The sequence below is a fragment of the Thamnophis sirtalis genome, unplaced genomic scaffold, assembly GCF_051295495.1.
Source record: "Thamnophis sirtalis isolate CommonGarterSnake01/CBP01778 unplaced genomic scaffold, rThaSir2_p1.2 scaffold_3, whole genome shotgun sequence".
Taxonomy (NCBI): Eukaryota; Metazoa; Chordata; class Lepidosauria; order Squamata; family Natricidae; genus Thamnophis; species Thamnophis sirtalis.
The window spans coordinates 176,866,356-176,880,245 of NW_028261383.1; the positions used below are offsets into that span (position 1 = coordinate 176,866,356).

At 39.1% G+C, this 13,890-nt stretch overlaps 1 protein-coding gene across 1 annotated transcript in view; it reads left to right on the forward strand.

Annotated features, from left to right (window-relative positions):
* Nucleotides 1-13,890, forward strand: part of KANK2 (KN motif and ankyrin repeat domains 2) — a 63,711-nt gene that overhangs the window by 24,487 nt on the left and 25,334 nt on the right. The window contains exon 2 of the mRNA XM_087711074.1: nt 5,535-5,652. The gene's annotated coding sequence lies outside the window, so the exon portion shown is untranslated. The remainder of the gene's footprint in view (nt 1-5,534; nt 5,653-13,890) is intronic.

The following is a 13,890-nucleotide window of genomic DNA, read 5'->3' on the forward strand; positions in this document are numbered from 1 at the left end:
TGATTATTGCAGCTGGTGGGGTCTAGGAGGGGGGCCTTCTCTGCTGCTTCTCTTGCCCTGGAACATCTTGCTCCCCCCCCCACCCTGATGTGATGTTGGCCCCAGCCCTCCTACCTTTTTATAAGGGCCTGAAGATGTGGCTGTGCCAGTCGGCTTGGGGCTCCAGTAGGGGATCAGCTCAATGCAGGTGGTTGATTAACAACAGATCTCCCCTCAACCCCCCCCTCTGCCTCTGCCCGCCCCATGTGTCTCTGGTTTTAAGGTTTGATTTAACATTTTTGTTTTAACTAACAGGTAACTGTTACCTAACTATTACCTTATCTGTAACTGTTAACTAGCTAACTGTAACAGGCCAATACATTTTATAAATAAATAAATCTTTAGCTCAAATTTTCTTTTCTCCTACATTATGCATTTCCACATAATTTCGATTCTAAATGTTAGCCTTTATTCAGTTCTTTTTAAAATGTCAACTCTGCCCTGCTTTGGGGTATAAAACTATCCCTCCCCCCCCCCTACACTCTTCCAACAAAGAAGAATAAATGGCTGTCTAAGCTGGAATCGTGGGTGAATTCTGAACTTGGTTGCTTGCTTACAGATGTTTCATTAGCCAACAAGATAACATAATCAGTGCAAATTGCCTTAACAATTGCATTACTCTATAAATTATGAATAATAGTACCATGTAGAGGAAGAGGATATCTATTAGTACAAGGAGAAAATGTTAAAGCATTTTCTAAATCAGGATTTCTTAAACTCTGAATATACATTTTAAAACATATCAGTACATGAACAGATTTATTAAAGAAGTAAATTGAATTTGTGTTCCGTATGAAGCAGTAAAATGAAGATAGCAAATTAGTAAAGTATCGCGAGAGAAGACGTGAACAGCACTTGACTTTTATTCCAAAAGAAACATCACTCCCATAATCTTAAATATTTCTGCAATTTTAGCAAAGACCTCACACACTATCTTATTGTAAACCCTGCACAAGGTGGGAATTATTCACTGCGTAGTGCAAAAAGGGGCAGTAACTGATATTTTATTTCTCTTAATCAACTGGAGAGTATGGAGAACAGACTTTCTGCAAAATCACAGGGTTATTAGATTGATATTAATTGAAAAAATGGTGGTTTTGCATATGATTTATGGTTTATCATAACAGGAAGAGGGACATCTCTTATTATATCTCCGTGTGATAGATATTTCTAAGAAAACGGACATCTAAAAAAACAAATGGGAGCATAATTTGGTGCACGAGATGAAGAGTGGCCAGATTTCCTTACTAGTCTTCTAAATATCATGTGTAAGATCGTGGTTTTATAGATTACGCTGAATTCAAACCAGAGGTGGGCTCCTACCAGTTCGGACTGGTTCAGCCAAGTAGGTAGTAACTCGGCCTGCCACGCCCCCAAACCGGTTCTATCTTATTTTTTGCTTCTGCGCATGCGTGTGCAGTGCGCATCAAGTGCCCGCACGCCCAAAGCGCGTCCCTGAGTGAACCGGCAGTAGCAGAAACCGGAACCCACCCCTGATTCAGACCTATGAGAAAAGTTGATTGGATTCAGATATATGACAGTCCTATGGACTTCCGACATCAAAAAGAGAGGCTTCGGTTATTAATTGTGCCTTGCACAAGTGGTTTACCATGACACCCAAACAACATTTGCATTGTTTTTGCTTCCATCTCCCCTTCTAATACAAATGCTGCCTCCCAAGCTCCAGAAGATGATTTTCATATAAAGGATAAAATCCACTTTAGGTTGAGTTCCTGATAACTTAGTGAATAGGACCATGGAACATTCTCACTGTATTTATTGGTGGAGACCCTCTTTTTTTTTAATTGAACATTTTTGGAAAAAAACACAATTTTTTACAAATGTTTAGTTCCCAACCCCCCCCAACCCCCCCCCCAACCTTCCCCCTCCCCCCGACTTCCCAAAACCAATACAGGGTATAAATCTTTAACAAAGAGAATCTAAGGTACAGTTAAAAGAAAAAAACAACAACAAGGATATTTAACTACGTATTTCCATTGAACTCTAGCTTCTCCTTGCTGGACTGACTCTAGATAATTTATAATTCTTGATCTCTAATCATAAACTATCTGTAATTTCTTAGTCCCATATTTGTTTTGAGTATAATCAATCCATCTTTTCCACTCCAGTTTCTATCTCTCGTTTGAATGGTCCTTAAGATATGCAGATATTTTGGCCATCTCGGCTAGGTTTGTTACTTTCAATGTCCATTCTTGGATAGTAGGCAAATCTTCCTTCTTCCAGTATTGCGCTACCAACAATCTAGCTGCAGTTATTAAATGCAAAATCAGATTAGTCTCTACAACTGTACAATCAGTAATTATGCCTAACAAAAATAACTGAGGGGTAAACTTTATCCTTTTTTTAAGAACGTTTTGCATAATCCACCATATTTTTTATCCAAAATGCTTTAACCTTTTTGCAAGTCCACCATATATGAAAATATGTAGCGTCCATACAATCACATCTCCAGCATTTAGGTTGTAAGTTCAGATACATAGAAGCCATTTTTTAAGGATCTAAATGCCCATCAATATCACTGTATTTATTTAATCAGTTTATTAGCTGCTTTAATTAACAAAGGAAAGTGTGTAGCTGATAAGTCTCTTGAGATCAGGTGTCAGATAAGTTCAGGTAGCTGATGCCATTCAACTGGGTGGCCTTCATACAGGTCCAAGTAAGCAAGATATTCAAATAATGTCCATTATGCTTGCTCATAGTAGAGAATCGTATGTTGCCCCATTGAGGGGAAAGCTTTGAGGGCACATTACAAGTTTGATGGGTGAAAACGTAAAAGAGAACAAAAATTAAAAGACTTTCAAATTAAGTATCAATTGAAAAGTAGAATTGTGTAATATGTTATGATTGTTAATACATCATTTGTACCATTATTAGGTTGCTTTTGGCTTGAATTTTCTGCAAAAAGATCCCGTCTTTGGCAACAGAAGGAAAATCAGGCGGTTGTTGGGGAAAAAAGGGGGGAGGGGGCTTTGAATGAATGTAGCAAAATGAAAATCTTGAGCAGGACAAGAGGAAGAGTAAAACCAAATGGGATCTCTGAGAAACACAATGAAGCTGTTTAATAATTTCAGCCAGGGTTTTCCCAGGGTGGGATTTTGCTGTGGAACTACACTTTGGAAAGCAGTCCTATCCCTTCCTGTGATCTTTTTCCTTCAATATTTTTTATTTTATTCAGAACAAATGCAAAACTAAATAAAAATCCAAGAAGAGAAAAAAAGGAAAAGAGAAAGAAAAAGAAACACATGCATTTAGAACATTAAAAGGGTGCATCAATGCAACCACATATTATACTCATATTATCCCCTCTCACTGAACACTTGCGAAACAGGCACTCATAAAAATTTTAATCCAGTAAATCTATTAACAACTTGTTGACCCGTCTTCTATATGTTATATTAGTGACAAAGTAGTTAACAGTAAAAACAATAATAGTAAAACAGAACAAAATTAAAGTTTCAAAATGCTCAAATCCTAGAAAATTTACCACGGCATCTTGACTATCCCTTATCATCCCAAAAGTTATAAAGAGTTTTCTTGGGTCCGAAATCCATGTTGGTTTCTTAATATCCTCTTGCAAGTTGTTTAATTAACTGTAATAAATTCAGTCTCCAGAATGACTCAGTCTTGACTCAGAGTGCAAGCAGAAGTACAATAGTTACCAGTTAATAGTAATAAATCAATACAATACAATAGCAGAGTTGGAAGGGACCTTGGAGGTCTTCTAGTCCAACCCCCTGCCTAGGCAGGAAACCCTATACTCTTCCAGACAAATGGCTATCCAACATCTTCTTAAAGACTTCCAATCTGGTGTCCCTCCATCTTTGTAGATGAAAGGATTTTGTCTCCCTTCCTTCTAGCTATAATGCTGGAGACTCAAATTTCAGAACAACAAATGAAATCCATTTGCTGGTTCTTCTGTTTGATCTGGAGCTGGATCAAAATCCTTCTGTATACCTTTACCCAAAGATAAAACTTCAGATTCTACCATTCTTTGAATAAATATTAAAGTTTTATTATATTTTGTTCCAAATACTCCAGGTATTTTCCAAATTCAAAAAAAATATAGAATCCAGTGATGAGAGTCTGATGTCTTTTCTACCACCCTGAACGTTGCCATGGTTTCCATATGAAAGAGAGAAAGGTTATCCAGAACAACACATATCAAAAGGAAGAAAGGAAAAAGCAATTAGAATCCAGTGTGGGGTTGTTCAATCGCTAATCAACTTTTAAAGCAAAGTCAAAAAGTAAAAAGTAAAATTCTTGCATGCTTAGAAAATGAAGCTGCTTAACAGGAAGGCAGATATGCCCAGTGACTTTTCAATTACTTCCGGAGGGAATTGGATTCTTCAAGACCTCCTTCCCTACTGGCTCCACCATCATCCAGAAGTCATCCTGGGTCACTCCTGAGTGCTCTCATTCGAAACCAGGGAGCAGCAGTGCCAAAGAACCAGCTTTAGCAGTGAAATCAGCAGATCGTGTGCAAGAGAGAGAAAAAAGAAACTCTTATCGTTCAGCAGTCATCTTGAAAGGGAAAGCCCTCACTTCTTTTGATACAGCCCAAAATTTCACTGGTTCTTTGGCAACTGTGGCACATTGATGGTTGATGCCATGTCTGTGGTCCACCGGGATGGCCCAATTCTTCTCCCAAGTGTTACTGCTGAGCCAGCTATTACTTGACTGTTGCCTTTAAGTTTTGCTGTCTTACATTTCTCCCTACAGAAATGCATATTGTCAGATAGGACCCAATATTCAAGTGTACCAAGACCTGTTTAAATCTTGAGCTTGTCAATATCCCCCTCATCCCCAACGCCTCCTTTGCAGCGTTGACATCCCTTCTGTCTCCTCATCCAAGTCATTTAGGAAAATGTCAGAGCAATAGGCCCATGAGAGATCTCTGGCGTACCACACTGTATACCACCTCCATGTTGGATCGTTCCACTAAGGAGCACCTGTTGGCATGGTTACTCTACTGCAAATGCATGTAGTAGTGAGACAATCCTATTTCTCACAAGAAGAAAAGAGTGGTCAGTTTGAGACATGGTTTTCCTGCCTCTAAATAAAGGAAATAGATTTAGGAACATAATAAGCAAGTAGAGGGTGGTATTATTTGTTATGCAGTATTAAAAGTCTGAGGCTTGCAAGAGACTCAGGAAGAAGATTTGGATGCAATTGTGTAGACAAGGAATGCTAATTTTCACAGTACAAGTACTGGAAGAGTATTATGTAAATTGGGGCGATTCAGACTCGAATTTCTTGTTCTGCCCTCTTTTTTGTATATGGCAGCATAGGCAGAATGACTAACAGCTTGGTAATAATTTGAATCTGAATATTCTAAGGTAAATTCATGTATTCTTGAGTGTGTGTGTGTGTGTGTGTGTGTGTGTGTCTGTGTGTGTATCTCCTTTCACACAATAAAATGGAAATTTGGTGGGAAAATGGAAGATCACGTTGCCCTCTTAAATTTTGTTTTGCAGGGTCATAGTTCCAGTTGGACTGTTGGATGGAAAAGAAGGGGAAACAAAAGAGAGACAAGCATGTGGATTCAGCCTTCTCTCTCCAGGCCACAGTGATAGGAATGGAGGTCTGATCCAGGTGAGAAAAAAAAACTGTATTATTATTTGTATCTTACAAGCATGTGTGTGTAGACATGTGCAGCCACACGCACATTCAGGCACACACAAGCACACATTTAATATGAGCTGATAAAAATTAACAAACCCGGGTAGAAAATTACAGTAGAGTATCCATGATGACAGACCTCCATCTGCTTTGGCAGTAATTATTCCCTGTGATCCTTTTGAAGTCCCTAGCCATCTGTTAAAATATTCATGACTGGGAGAGACATGGGAACAAGGTCAGCCAATGAATAGGCATAGCAATTAAGTCAGCCAATGGGAGCTTAAACAGATCTGAGTCTGTGCAGAGAATTGAAACAGAAACTGAAGCTTGGAATCTGGGCGTGGCTTAGCTGAAAATTGAAACTTAAGCAATCTGCTCCTCTGAGAAGTAAACAGTCTATCTGGACTTGTCTGCTGAAATGAAACTGATTGTGTTTGCCTGTAACTCTCCTGCCTTGTGTTTACTTGGAAGAACCACCTGTTGGTATTGTACATTTATTCATCTATTCTTTTATGCGTATAAAGAAGTTAATGAATCCGGATGAATCAGTTATCTATGTGTGCTTCTGGATTTGAATTTATGCAACAAACTCTTTCCTCCTTGGACACCGAATCTTGTCAGAATTGAATTATTGGAAGAGATGCAACAAATTCCCATTTGTTTTCCTCACTACTGCAAAATCCCTCTCCTTCCTTAGCGTTAATTCCAGGACAAAAAGACATTTAACATTTTACATGGACATTGGGATGACGTCTTGCCAAAGTGATAGCTTTATCAAATTACTGTTGACCCATGCACAAACTACACTTACTATGCTATAAAATTCAGTTGTGAAATGCTTGTGAAAAGAAACTGGGCACTGTTTTGTCAGCATTGTAAAAATAAGAGATTATGAAATTGTCAATAGCAGATTTTTAAAATTCAGATTGAATTATTAAAGCAGTGTTTCTCAACCTTGTCAACTTGAAGATGTCCGGACTTCAACTCCCAGAATTCCCCAGCCAGCGAATGCGAATGCTGGCTGGGGAATTCTGGGAGTTGAAGTCCGGACATCTTCAAGTTGACAAGGTTGAGAAACACTGTATTAAAGTGTCAAAAGGGGAAAAGAGGATATTTCATAACCTTTGCTTCCCTTCAGTGGGGAGGCTGGATTAATCTCTTAATACAGTATTAAAAAGTAATTTCCTCACCCATTAGGATAGTAGTGGTGAGATACTGAATTTATGGCAACTGTAGAGAATAGGTAAAAGAACTTTACAGGACCTAATTCAGATAACTCCGTGAACTCCGAAAACCACTTCTAATCTACAGTAGTCAAGAAGGTGTCATCTGGACAGGAGGCAGGCTTGCAGAAGTATAACATTAAGCACTATGGGGAGAGATTTAAGAAGGTTCTGATTGACTTACTATCTATCCTCAGTCATTGCAAGGATCCAGTGAGCCTGCCCTCTGCCATCATGTTCCTACTGACCAGTGGAAGGGACACCAAAATTTCCACTTTCCCAAATTGCTTTTTGCTGCCTCAGTTATATTTCAACTGCGAACCCTTTGTTCCCCTCACCACTTCCTGCTCCAGGAAAATCCTGACTGCCAAAATTCTTGATCCTTGCTATCCCGTTAAGTTGGTGTTTTAGTTTCTACTCCCCCACATCATTGTGAAGATCTCTCTGTGGGTAAGAGGAAGTTCTCATATAACAGCCTACAAAACTGTTTATTTTTGGAGAAAATTGCTTCCATATAGGGGGAAAAGGCCAGTACTGTGTTCTGTCTGTCTGAAGAATTCTCTCATCCTGCTGTTTTTACATAAAGCATCCACCCTGGGCTAAAATTCAATTTCCTCTTGTCCCTCATCAGCCGCTCTTGAATTTACTATGTCATTAGTCCGTGGCTCTTATTCTTGTAACTGTAATTGGCACATGCAATTTTTGGTAACTTTAGAATGCACATGCAATTATCTTTGAAGATGCGAAGAAACCAAACTTAGCCCACAATACAGCTTTGGGAACAGTCAACATTCGGAAATGCTTCCCTGATGTTATACCCATTTCCACGTTCAGTCCACAGCTGAACTTGGAAATTCTTATTTTAAAACCTGAACGACTGAATTTGGCTGCCTTATGGCTTGTGTTTTCCATACTAGCAATAGCAATAGCAGTTAGACTTATATACCGCTTCATAGGGCTTTCAGCCCTCTCTAAGCAGTTTACAGAGTCAGCATATCGCCCCCAACAACAATCCGGGTCCTCATTTTACCCACCTCGGAAGGATGGAAGGCTGAGTCAACCTTGAGCCGGTGAGATTTGAACCGCTGAACTGCAGATAACAGTCAGCTGAAGTGGCCTGCAGTACTGCACCCTAACCACTGCGCCACCTCGGCTCTAAGCCTGCTTTCACCTTTGTTGCAAGGTTTAGAGCAGTGTTTCTCAACCTTGGCAACTTGAAGATGTCCGGACTTCAACTCCCAGAATTCCCCAGCCAGCGAATGCTGGCTGGGGAATTCTGGGAGTTGAAGTCCGGACATCTTCAAGTTGCCACGGTTGAGAAACACTGGTTTAGAGCTATTAAGTTGGATTAAATAAGGCATTACTTGAAAAGTCTTTCAATTGTGCCATCCTCCCTTTTGGAATGTCCTCACCAGGAGCAAATCCTCAAAATTGGAGCTAGGCAAAAATGTTTTTATTTCCTCTGGTAGGTGTGGGGGTGGCTATATTTGGCTGCATATTCCGTTTTTGTAAACTTGTGTATTTACTGATTTATACTCTCTGATAAAACTATTCCTAGTTTTTTTCAACAAATATTATTTTTTAATCCATTCTGAAGATTTCATTGAAAACCAATGTATTATACTTGTTAATAATGTTAGTCGTATATCTCCAACAATGTGATTCGTAGTTTTATATATCTTACAGAAGCAGATAAATGAATTAGATTTGCTTTAGTCTATTAAAGCCTGTAAAATCCTCATGTCATTTCTAATGTTCCCCTGTTTCTCTCTTTCCATTATCTTTGACATAAAAACAGGGTCAGAAGGGACCTTGGGGGTCTTCTATTCCAACCCTGCACAAGTAGGAGAGCCTATACCATTTCAGATAAATGGCTGTCCCAACTCTTCTTAAAAACCTCCAGTGATGGAGCACCCACAACCTCTGAAGGCAAGCCCTTCCACCGGTTAATTGTTTTGTCAGGAAAGTTCTCCTTAGTTCTAAGTTGCTTCTCTCCTCGATTAGATCCATTACTTCTTGTCCTTCCTTCTGGTGCTTTGGAGAATAGGTTGACCTCCTTTTCTTTGTGGCAGCCCCTCAATTATTGGAACTCTGCTACCTTGTCACCCCTAGTCCTTATTTTCACTAAACATACCCAATTCCTGCAACTATTCTCTCCTTCTGTTAATGCAACTTAGGATAGCATTGGATTTTTTTTTGAAATTTTTTTTATTTTAATTGAACAAAAACACAAAAAAAGAATCATCCTTCATTACTCCTTGTAGAAAGCGTTTCGATTGGTTACAGATAACTTCCGTGCAGGACAATGACACCACCCAAACTTTTAAATAAGCTTTGGCCACCGATGAATGGTTTTTGAGCCACAAATCAAGCTGCCTGATGAATGATAACTTAACTTGGGTGGGAGGGAAGGCTAAAGACTGCCCGTAATTGCAAGGTGCCACAACTCTAAATTAGCTGGACACTTTGGTTTTGTGAAAACTTTACACCTAATTAAGACAATTTTGGTGGCCATCACTATAAAAGGACATAGAGAGCTATGCAGTTAGCTGCCCTATTTGTGCAACAGTTAAAAGACGTCAAGGGAAAATCCCAGGACTCTTACAGAAGGTAGCCGAACCTTCAGCACCCTGGAAGGTGATTGCTATGGACTTTGTTGTAGAACTGCCAGAAAGTGCGGGGAATACTGTCATTTGGGTTGTAACAGAGCTGTTTTCAAAAAAGGCACACTTTATACCTTGCCAAATGATCCCAACTGCCAAAAGTTTAGCCAAGTTATTCCTGATACACATTTATCGTCTTCATGGAGCCCCACAAGGAATCATCTCCAACAGAGTGTTCCAATTTACCTCCAAATTTTGGAAGGCATTTTTAAACTTACTTGGTACCGCCCAGGGATTGAGCTCTTCGCACCACGCCCAAACTAACAGAAATTGTGAAAGAACTAATGCAGTACAAGAACAATATCTAAGATGTTTTATTAATTTTCAACAGGATAACTGGACTGAACTTTTACCTTTTTCAGAAGTAGCATTCAATAACTCTGTACACTCAACTACTGATTTTACCCCTTTTAGAGTAGCAACAGGCCAGGATTTCAGCCCCATGCCTGAACTACCCACAGAAGAACCCACTATCCCCTCACTTAAAGAATGGATAGACACTTTACGAGACACATGGCCAGTAGTTAGATTAGCTTTAGAGAAAGCTACAGAGGCTCTTAACATTCAAGCTAACAAGAATGGAACCCAAACCTTTCCATGTTGGAGATAGAGTATACTTATCTATAAAATTCCTGAGGTCATTGCAGCCATCAAAGAAATTAGGGCCAAATTTCATTGGACATTTCTCTATCACTAGGGTCATCAATCTAGTAACAGTAGAACTAATCCTTCCAAAGACACTCAGGCAAGTCCACCCAGTATTTCACCTTAGTTTACACAAACAAGAGGTAATCTCACTACTCAGACCACCTTCACCTACACCACCTGTTCCCATCATGATAGAAGGTGAACAACACTTTGAAATCAAGGAAATCCTTGACTCTAGGATCCACAGGGGGAAAACCCAATACTTTGTTGCTTGGAAGAATTTACCTTCATCCCAAAATGAATGGGTAGAGAAACACCACGTTACGTCCCCTGCCCTATTGAAAAAAATTCACTTCCAATACCCTGACAAACCTTGTTAAAATACTATGATGGAATTTTTGGTTCTATCTTTTCATAGGTGGATCCCTCCTTTTTCTAAGGAAGGCAGCATGTCAGATCCCTAAAAGTGATACTGCCATTCAATTGGGAGGAGGGGGGCCTTGGAGTCGATTTATTAGCAGTGCCTGGGACAACTGATATTTTACAACTGGTTTCCTGGTGGCGAAGCACCTTGAGATCCCCACACCTTTTGGGGAATGTTTATGATGCCCTATGGGATGGTTTACTTTAATGTCTAATGGAAGATAGCCATGGGAATGTATGCTTATCTGGTTGTCAGGGCAGCTGGTAAAGGAATCACCTTCACACTTGTGTATTGGCTAAAGTCTGCATTCTGACTAATGGGAGGGGTCTCTATCACTTCAATCCCATTTGTATTGCCTAAGGGGATTCAGATGTTGCTTTCAACTGGATGTTTCACTTCTACTTATTAAAAGCTTTCTTTTGAAATACTTTGTTTCAAGAGTCTTCACTTTCTGAAGCAGAAGGAGAGGCACTCCTTACGGATTGTTTTTTCCCTTTGTGTAAGGACAGATGCAAAAACTGAGTTAAGTAGTTCTACTTTCTCCCTGTTTCTTGTCACCATCTTGCCACTTTCTGCCAGCAATCAATTGTTTCCTTGATTTTTTTTCTTGTTTTTAACATGTTGGAAGAAGTTTTTTGTTTTGGTTGTATTTTACTTTTGTTGCAAGACTTTGTTCATTGTGAACCTTAGCTTTCCTCACTTCATCTTTGCAGGCTTGGGCTATTTGCTGATATTATTCCTTAGTTATGTGGCCCTCTTTCCACTTTTTATACTTACCCTTTTTGTCTTTCAATTTGTCAGAGAGTTCTTTATGCAGCCATAGTGGTTTCTTTTGAGAGCTGTTATTTTTCTCCTTCATTGGTATTGTGCTAGACTGGGCTTTTATAATCTCACTTTTCAAAATTTCCCAAGCTTCTTGAGTTGTTTTCCCCTTGAGGAGTCTCCTCCATGGAATCCTTCCCAAGCTTTCTCTAAATTTATTGAAATTAGCTCTCTTAAAATCCAAGACTCTAGTTTGACTTTATTCTATTGCTTGTGCTTGCATAATGTTGAATTCAAATATTGCATGATTACTTATCCCCAAGATTCCTGTAGCTTCAACACCTTCTATCATTTCATCTCTGTTAGTGAGAATTGGCTGATCTTCTTGTTCCCTTCTCTACTTTTTGGGAAACAAAGTTGTCTGCTAGGTTTGTTAGGAACCTGTTGGATCTTCCGCTTGGTGCAGAGTTGTCTCCCGGTTGATATTAGGGTAGTTAAAATCCCCAATTACTATTGTGATGTGCTTCCTACACATCTTAGTTAGTTGACTAGCAAAAAGTTCATCTATTTCCTCTGGTTCGATGGCTTATAATATACACCTATGGCAATGTTGTTTTACCCCTCCTTTAATATTGACTGAAATGCATTCAATTTTCATCATTGTTGTGCTCTATTTATTTCTTATTGTGCTCTAGTTATTTCTTATATATAGTGCAACTCCACCTGCTCTTTTATTTAGTCTATTTCTTTTAAATAATTTAAATTCTGTATGTCCCATATGTGGGTTTCATCCCACCAAATTTCTGTAATGGCAACAGTATCATATCTGCGCTCATTTACGTGAATTTCTAATTTACCCTGTTTATTCTTCATACTGTGCATTGGTGGATAGACATTTGAGTCCATTTTGATTGACCCTCTGTTCATTGTCTACATAACCTGTGTTGTGCCTGACTATCCCTACTTTCTTTCCACCTGTTTGGTTAGTGCACATGGTATGGCACACACTATTAACAGGGTATGGCACACACCTTAACAGCAAGGTTGATAATCTTACCCACACAAACATCTGTTAAATGCACTGATAACCCTATTAACTTTAGATTGCTGGGGACAGAATTGTTCTGTATCAATTAATTCTCTGTCCACGTTGTTCAGTTTAAATTTCTATCCAGAAAATCTGTGAATTTAATGCCAAGTAACTCAGTCCCTTTCCTTGATGAATGCAAACTATTTCTTTTGTACAGTTTTTCATTGGACCAGCTGCAGATATCATGACTAATAAAACCAAAGCCTTCCTTTTTACATCATGCCTTTAGCCACACATTAAACTCCACTACATGCTGACCTTTCCCTTTTTGCTCCTTATATACTGGTAAAATCTTGAAAAGATACAACCTATACCCAAGTGTCTCTGCTAGACAGATTATCTCACAATTTCCTTGCCAGCTTTGCATTCAGAGCACTTAGGAGGGGCGGGGGTGGGGGGGTGAAGAGAACCTTCTCAAAGATTGAAGGTGAGCCAGAAAGTTTCCGAAAATGTCTCATATCCAGATTAGTCCTTTCCTAATCTGGGCCATCTCCTTGCTTGCAAACAATTATTTGTATGGATATAAGGACTGGCAGCTTCCCAAATTATTTTTTCATTAAAGCTAATCTCGTTCTGAAGAGCCTAAGAATATTTTTTGCTAACCTCAGAAAGGCAAATTGAAAGGATCACAAATGTTTTCTTTAAAAAGAATGGTCTTGCTTGTCCCAGCAGAGTCATTCCAACCAGATCCTTAGATTGAAGCCCCAGCACAGCGATGTTCTTTTCCTCAATTCCCAAGAGAATTGACTCTGGAATCTGGCTTCTTTCTGGTGTAAATAGTGAACTTATACTTCCAGCTGTTTCCATTGCAGTGCTAATGAAATGAACCAGCTGTTCCTTGCAAAGAAGAGCCGTTGAATCAAAACAGTGATCCTATTGAGAATTATTTTCTTTTTCGTGATATGCCTCGTTTCAGCTTTGTAGCAAGAGCAAAGTATATGTTAGCGCAGGGGCTCAAAACACCTTAAAAAGTGCACATTGCTATCAAGTAAGAGTTACGATGCATATAAATTTAGCACCTATGACTGCAACATGGCTGAAAATAAACATTGGAATGTTTGCTAAAACATCATCTTAGAATAGTGAAAACTGACTTTTGCTAAGGCATTATTATATTTGAACTGGCAGGTTGAATCCCAAGTTATGTCTTTGAAATGATTTTCTGAATTGTAGCAGTGACTACAATTTAATGATTACTTGACTTGTTGGATTTTAAAACCCATGCCAAGCACCAACTATGGAAATGATTTTGGTTTCTAAACAACTATATATCTATCTTTCTCCCATAGGTAGAGCTTAGTTAAGGTTATGTCCACACAATATATTTTGCCATTTCAAAAAATAGTTCTGCACCTGTGGGATGGATCTCCTATTCTACTTTTAGGATCTCTGCTGATTTGT